The sequence below is a fragment of the Pistacia vera genome, unplaced genomic scaffold (genome assembly GCF_008641045.1).
Source record: "Pistacia vera cultivar Batoury unplaced genomic scaffold, PisVer_v2 Contig195, whole genome shotgun sequence".
NCBI lineage: Eukaryota > Viridiplantae > Streptophyta > Magnoliopsida > Sapindales > Anacardiaceae > Pistacia > Pistacia vera.
The window spans coordinates 1,146,315-1,154,163 of record NW_022195996.1 but is presented as its reverse complement, the minus strand read 5'-3'; positions in this window follow the sequence as shown (position 1 = coordinate 1,154,163).

Sequence of the window (7,849 nt, the reverse complement as noted above, 5' to 3'; positions counted from 1 at the left end):
GGGAGGATCACTGCACTGACTGCGGAAATGCAGAATCAGTCCGAGGGGATGGAAGAGAGAGGCTGCGACTGGGCGATCGGTCCATCATACCCCTTTGCGCAAAGAATCCTGATTTGGACTTCTCCGACCTCCCGAATCTCTGGCAGGCGACCTTGCGGATCATGGCCGAGGAAGACCAGGCTGCCGCCACGGACAGGAACCACCGGGGACCCCGACCAGGCTGGTGGCTCCGGCTCGAATATCTTCCCGACCGCCTTAGTGTATAAGAGAGTCGCTCCCTTTGTACCCGAGTCTTTAAAACTTTCTTTGCAATTGAATTTTACTTTTTATAAATATGCACTATTTACAATGTGGTTCACACGAGCGTTACTATAAATTTTGACTGCGCAGAACACATTCGAACTGTTTTAAGTAAAAAGTAACGCTTGAAAAAGAAGTTTCAAAAAACCGAGCTGAGTTTGGGATTACTGATAGTATGGCCGAAGGTGCTAAGCGTTCCAAGCTCGGGGTACCTTGGAGCCGTTCAATCTCTTGAGATGGTAGCTCCCCGGTCTGATCACTTTGTCGATCCTATGGACCTTCTCAGTTAGGCCCTAGTACCCCCGCACTTGGCTCTCTGGCCCCAAGGAGAACTTCCTTTAGCACCAGGTCTCCGACCTGGAAGTCTCTTCCGCCTGACCTTCGAGTCAAAGAACCTTTTTGCTCGCTGCTGGTAGCTGCTATCCTTAGCGAAGCCTGCTGCGACTTTCCTCAATTAGATCCAAACTTGCTCTCAGAAGTGCTTCGTTGTTATCCTCTTGTACGGTCCCTCCGAAGAGAACCGTCCCGACCTCGTAGGGATCATGGCTTCACAGCCATAGGCTAATGAAAACGGGGTTTCCGAGGTGAGGTCCTTGGAGTTGTCCTGTACGCCCATAAACTTCGGGGAGTCGTCAGCCCAACTTCCCTTGGCTGCCCCGAGCTTGGCCTTCAGGGTGTGCTTGATGGTCTTGTTGACTGCTTCAACTTGGCCATTCGCTTGCGGCCTGGCGACTGAGGCAAATTTTTATGGATGCCCAGCTCGCGCAGAACTGCTTGAACTCCTCATTATCGAATTGCTTTCCATTATCTGAGATAAGGTTGTGAGAATTCCTATCGGCACACATGTTCTTGAAAACGAAGTCTTTAACTTCCTGGTCGTAATCGCGGCCAGTGGCTCGGCTTCGACCCATTTTGTAAAGTAATCCACCGCGCCCACGTACTTGACCCCTCCCTTTCCAACTGGCATGGGGCCAATAAGGTCATCCCCCACATGGAAAACGGCCAGGACTCGACATAGTAACCAGCTCGTGAGAGGTGCTCGGGGGGATGTTCGCGAACCGCTGGCATTTGTCGCACTTCTTGACAAATTTGTGCGCATCTTCTTGGATCTGGGGCCAATATTCCCTGACGACAATCTTGTTCGCGAGAGATCGAGCTGCTGTGTGGTTACCACAGATCCCTTCATGAATTTCCCTCATGATTAGTTCTGCTTCTTCCCTGGTACACACATCGGGGGAGGGGCACTGAATCCTCTCCTGTATAGCTGATCCCCGATGAGTGTGAAGCAGCAGACCCTTACTCGCAGACCCTTGCCTTGACCTTATCGTTAGGCAAGTCCCGTCCTTGAGGTTATGTATAATGGGAGTCATCAAGGAATCTGATTAACCTCGTTCATGGCCGTTCGTCAAGCTGATGACGGAGCATCGACAAAACGAACAGGAATGCTATCAGGCCTCAGAGTCTATGATGAAGCTATCTTCGCCAAGGCGTCCGCTATGGAGTTGCTCTCCCTGGGATCTGAGCGATTTTAAAGTGTCTCACGACCCCCCAAGAGGCCTTAGCTTTTTCCAGGTAGCGGACCATGTTCCCTTCTTTGGCTTGATATTCTCCTAGAATTTGATTGACGACCAGCATGGAGTCGCTGTAAATACTGATCGCGGTTGCACCCATTTCTTTGGCGAGTCGCAACCCGGCGAGCAGGGCTTCGTATTCGACTCATTGTTGGTTGCCTTAACCCGAATCGGAGAATTCCTGAATTCGAGCCTCCTCGGGCTCACCAGGAGGAGACCCGCACCGCGCCTTTTCCTGTTTGATGACCCGTCGACGTAGAGGTTCCAGGTCGATTCTTGAATAGTTTCTTGCCCGACTTCGCTGGACTGCTGTTCGCTTGGGATATGGAGAACTCCGGAATGAAGTCTGCCACAGCCTGCCCTTTGATGTCGATCTGGGCATATACCTTAGTTCGAACTGGCTCAGCTCCATGGCCCATGACAACTTTCCTGAGGCCCTCTGGCTTCTGGGAGCCTGCCTGAGGGATAGCTCGTCTATACATTGATCGTATGGCATGAAGTAGGTCGTAGCCTGATTCTGGGCAAACGCAGCGCAGTAGTGCGGCAAAGATTAATCGCTCCATTTTCGGATACCGCATTTCGGCATCCGATAGACGTTTACTTGCATAATAAACCGGCCACTGAGCTTTTCCCTCTTCCCGTATTAATGCTCGCACTGACCGCACTGAGACACGACAGGTAGACGGCAGGATTTCCTGTGGAAGAGGTTTAGAGAGAAGGTCTCCCCAGATGCTCTTTTATACTCTGGAATGCCTGCGCCATTCGGAAGTCCATTCGAATTCTTATTGGCCTTCAGAACGTTGAAGAATGGTAAGCAGCGGTCGGTTAGCCTTGATATGAAGCGACGAGTGCCGCTATTCGCCCGTTCAAACTCATGACCTGCTTTTTGCTGGTGCTCTCCTATCGAGCAGAGCTTGAATCTTTTCGGGTTCACTTCTATACCCCCGTGTTGACCATATACCCAAGAATTTTCTTGACGATACCCCGAATGAACATTTGAGAGGGTTCAGCTTCATTCTGTAGAGTCGGAGTATGTCAAACATTTTCTGCGAGATGCTTGATGTGTTCTGAGGCGACCTGGGACTTAACCAGCATGTCGTCTACATAGACCTCCATTGTCCTCCCGATCTGGTCGGAGAACATCCGGTTGACCAACCTCTGGTAGGTCGCACTCGATTCTTGAGGCCGAAGGGCATTACCTTGTAGCAGTATAGCCCCTATCCGTAATAGGTCTATGCTCCTCCTGGCTTATGCATCCGGATTTGATTGTATCCCTATGCACCATGAAGCTTAACAGCTCGTGCCCCGAGGTTGGCGTCCACGAGCGGTCAATTCTTGGCAGGGGAATGTCTTTCGGGCAAGCTTTGTTCAGGTCACTGAAGTCTACGCAGGTTCGCCACTTACCATCGGCTTCTTTACCAGGACCGGGTTGGCGACCCAGGTCTGGTAGCTTCGCGAATAGATCCATTTCGGAGAAGGTTCTCCACTTCGTATTTTAACGCGGCGTATCGCTCTGGATCCATCGCCCTTCTCTTTTGCGCACCGGCTTAGCTTCACTGCTGACGTTCAGGGAATGGCAGATAACGTCCATGCTGATCCCGACATGTCGCGTGCGCCAGCGACACATCAATTTTCTCCTTCAAGAAGTTCACCAGCTCGAAAGCGAGCTGGGGACTGAGACAGCTCCCGATCTTAGCATTCGGCTCGGCTCTTTCGGATCAACTGATACTTCAGACAGTCCTCAACCGGGCCGCTCGGGGATCTCCTGAATTCGTGGTATCTATATTATCCTCTGCTGGACCGGGCTGCGGCTCGATCCGGCTGATCGTCATAGCCGGACGGGACGCACCGCGAATGCCCTTCCCCTTGTCGGCCATTTGGACCGCTTTTATGTAGCATTCGCGTGATGCGCTTTGCGACCCTTTACCCTCCCGATCCCGAGGGGGTGGGGAACTTCATCTTGAGATGGTAGATGGAGGTAACTGCCTTGAAGGTTCTCAGTAGAGGTCGCCCTGGAGATCCATTGAAGCCCGATGGGCATCTACGACCAGGAACTCTGTAACTCAGTCACCTCGTCGTAGTCGCCGAGCGTGCTGGAGCTGGATTGTCCGCTGGGATTAGGTGATCCCCTGTAAACCGTATAGAGCATCGAAGCTGGCTTCAGGTCGGCCTCGACCGTTCATTCTATCGAAAGCCGTGCCGTAACGAAATTTTCCGGCCAGATTCCGGCGGTGGTGGCCGGAATCTGACACTGCAGATGGTGGGGGTGTTTTTGTCATTTTACATGTTAGGGTCTTTAGTTAAATTAGTAAACCTAAGGGCTTTTTTATAAATTTTTAAAATTTACCTCGTAATACTCCCATATCCAATAACCCAATACTATCCCTAAAATCCTATCCAAAATACTAAACCAAACGCACCCAAAGATTTTTAAATCTTTTTCGCGCATTGTTCATGTGCATTGCTCAGGCGCACTATAAAACACACTTTGGAAGAAGCACATGCCCGCTACAGTACTTCAATTAAGCTACAGTACTTTAACGCTACAGTGTTACTTGAAGCTGGAACTGAAATTTTACAAAATCTGGAAAATTTGTAAGAGTCACTCGGATTGCCAGCGTGGACTCATTTTTGTATAAAAACATTTCAAGAATCATTTGTGTTGATGCGGATTTTTACACCAACAAATCTTTACGTGTATAACATCAATTGACTGTTCGATGCACGTGAAAATGGAATATATCAAAAGTAAAATATCTGAAGAGGGAGTTTTTAAGTGGTTCGGACGCTAAGATAGCAAGTCCTACGTCCACTGATTTGCATTGATGTTAGTGGGTGTCAGGTCGCGGTCGCGAGCTGACTTACATCAGACGAAAAAGTCAAAGAAAAGTTTTTACAAGAGAGAGAGAGATTTCTGTTTTTCCTCTTTTTATGTAAAATGGCCGAATCCCCTTAATGGAGGGGTCTTCCCTATTTTATACTGAACCGAAGTGTATAATCATCACTAAATCCGTGGTTTGGTGTGATTGTCAGTATATAATCTGGCTTTATGTCCCATTTCCCTTTTTCCAAGCTGACATCTCACGATTTGTTGCAGGATAATTGTCGCGTGTGGGCTCCACTTCACTTGGCAGGTCTGACGTGTGCGTGCTGCTCTGACGGGAGCAGGTCGCCCTTCACGTGACTTTCCCACGTCATCCCTTTGTTTCCTTAGGCATAACAGAAGCCCCCTAGTTTTTAAGGTTCGAAGGTCGGACCTTGGAAACTAAGTTACGCCGAAGTTTACTCGCCCCGACCTGAACGGGAAGAGCTCGGTACAGAACTCTGGCGAACACGACCTCATGCAGTCCTCAGTCAGAGCGACCTGATAATCTCCACCTTAGCGACCTGGATCTGAGGGGCGCTCCTCTGTACAGGTTCAACGAACCTGGTTTCACGCTGCCATGCGGTCTGCGCGCGCTAAAGCATGTCAGGCACATTAAATGCTCTGCGTGCTGAGCTGGCACCGTTCGACAGTGTTAGTGGCGCAGCGTAACCGAAACGAGGGCCATTACTGCGTCAGTTAATGCGACGTGGGGCGTATTTAATGCGGGGAGAGAGAGAGTGGGCTGTCGTTTCAGTTCCAAAGGGTGGTAACCGTCGATTCGCAATCCCCATATAAAAACTCACTTTTCTGATGAAGCCACCGAAACTTCTTTCGCTTCAGACAGGAAACCTTCGCACGCCAGGAACAACTTTTCTTCCGATCGGCATTTTTCAGGCAATCGAAACGAATTTCGGCACCAACTCCGTGTCTCAGAGAGTAAGGTTTTCCTTATCCCTTTTACATATATATGTTATTCTTTCTCTTTTTTTTTTTTTTGGTTGAGCAGTGGCGTTGGGTCTCTCGGCGTTTCACCGGAGACACGACGCCGCCCTTGGATTCGAGCCGTGGACGGCGGCTCGACTCGTTGATAGATTTTAGGCGTCCTGTCATTACTCGGGACGAACACAAAGGCTCTAATGACCGTGTCTGTCGATGTTGCAGACTGGAATGGAACCGTCAACATCCAGACCCGAGGGAGGAGCCAGCTCGTCCTCGCGGGAAGTCCCCGAGGACGCAGCCCTTGATGTTTACTCGGTTCTTACTTCCGAGGAGTTTGATAGAATAAAGACGCAGTACGATATTCACGCAGAGGTGTTCCTCGACCATACCAGACCGTCGCGGCGCCCAAACACTGGCCTCGCCGCGATCTCAGAGGAGATTTTCAAGGGTGGAGGGAGGATTCCCTTCCATCCTTTCATCAGGTCGGTCCTGGATCATTTCGGGATCGCACCGATGCAATTGACGCCAAACGCGTATGTCATCGCTGTCGCGATGTACATCGCGTGCTGCGAGAGCGGCTTAGGGGAGCCAACGGCGGTAGAGCTCTGTGTCGCCTACTACCTTAAGAAGAGTAGGGATAAGGACTCGTACTACCTATCTCGGCGACCTACCATTGCCGCGGGGATACATAGCTACCCCAGCAATGCGGGAGCTTACGAGTCGAAGTTATTCTTTTTCATGTACAACGGCTATTGCCGTTTTCAAGAGCCAAGTAGGTTTTCTTATTGAGTTCATTATCTGCTCGCCTGATCTATAGTAACGACCTGATTTGTTTTGCAGTTAACAGAACGACCCACCAGTCGCTACTCGTCGACCCGGATAGGCTCGTATCCTTCGGAGTATTAGACGAGGATAGTCGCGACGCGAGGAAGCTTGTGACCACCTCGAACTTGCGAAAGTACGGTTTTTTCAGCGACCGGGCGTCTTTAGAACCTCAAGAAGGTAGGTCACACTTAGTCCCCTTCTGGTCGCGAATTGGTCTCGATTACTAACGACCTTGAATGCAGGAACGATGCCCCCAAAGGAATCTGGGCAGTCCCGCCGAGCACCGTTTGTCTTTCCTCGATCGAGGGTCGAGAGGGAGGCTGATGCTGCTCGTGCTGTCCCGGCACAGCCGGTGCGAACAGTCCCAGCTTCCCAGTCCCGCCCCGCTGCGCAAGGGACAACCAGGTCGGGACAGGCCGCTCAGGCACCGACCACTCGCCCCAAGCGGAAGGCTCCGGCCCAGAGGTCGAAGAAGAGAAAGCAAATTCAGCCTGACGAGTCGGAGACCGAATCAGAGGAAGAGCCTCTTAGGTCGCGTCAGGGGTCCCGGAGGTCGGGTAAGGAGCCCGTGGGCGAGGCAGGTGCAACGGACGCACCTGTTCTAGATTCGTTGGGGAGTCTGCCCGAGTACCTGCAGCCGATCGTTTATGGCCTGCTCGATTGCGAGCTATCGGAGTCATACTGAATTTGCAGATACGGGCGACGACCTGCTGGCTACGTCGTTTCCATCTGAGCGGTAATAACCGTACTTAAAATTTAAATCCGATTGTTTTTCTAACCAGACTTTGCTCGCAGGGATTGCTTGCGATGAGGATGTCATGGAGAAGACGGCTGGGGGACGCAAAGGGAACAAGCGACCTGGAAAGGAGGTCGCGAAGCTGAAGCAGAGCTTGGAGTCCGTCGAAGCGAAAGACACAAGCGTTTGAAGCGGCGAACAGGTATGCACCAAAAGGATGCGCCTTGCGATCATGGATTTCCAAAGGCCGACTCGACCGACGTGCGGAGGAGATTAAAGCTTCAAGGACGACCGCCCGTCTCACCAAGGAGGTCGCGAAAGGACCAAGAACTGCGGGCGACTTCGAACTGGCTCAGCGAGCTGAAGAAGTATGGGGCCTTCGAACAAGAAAGGCTAGCCCTGGAGGCCGACTTCAGGAGATTCAGAGAGGTCCTGCACTGACCTGCGGAAATGCAGAATCAATCGAGGGGATGGAAGGAAGGCGCGGACTGGGCGATCGGTCCATTACCCCTTTGCGCAAAGAATCCTGTTTGGACTTCTCCGACCTCCCGAATCTCTGGCAGGCGACCTTGCGGATCATGGCCGAGGAGACCAGGCTGCCGCGGCCACCCA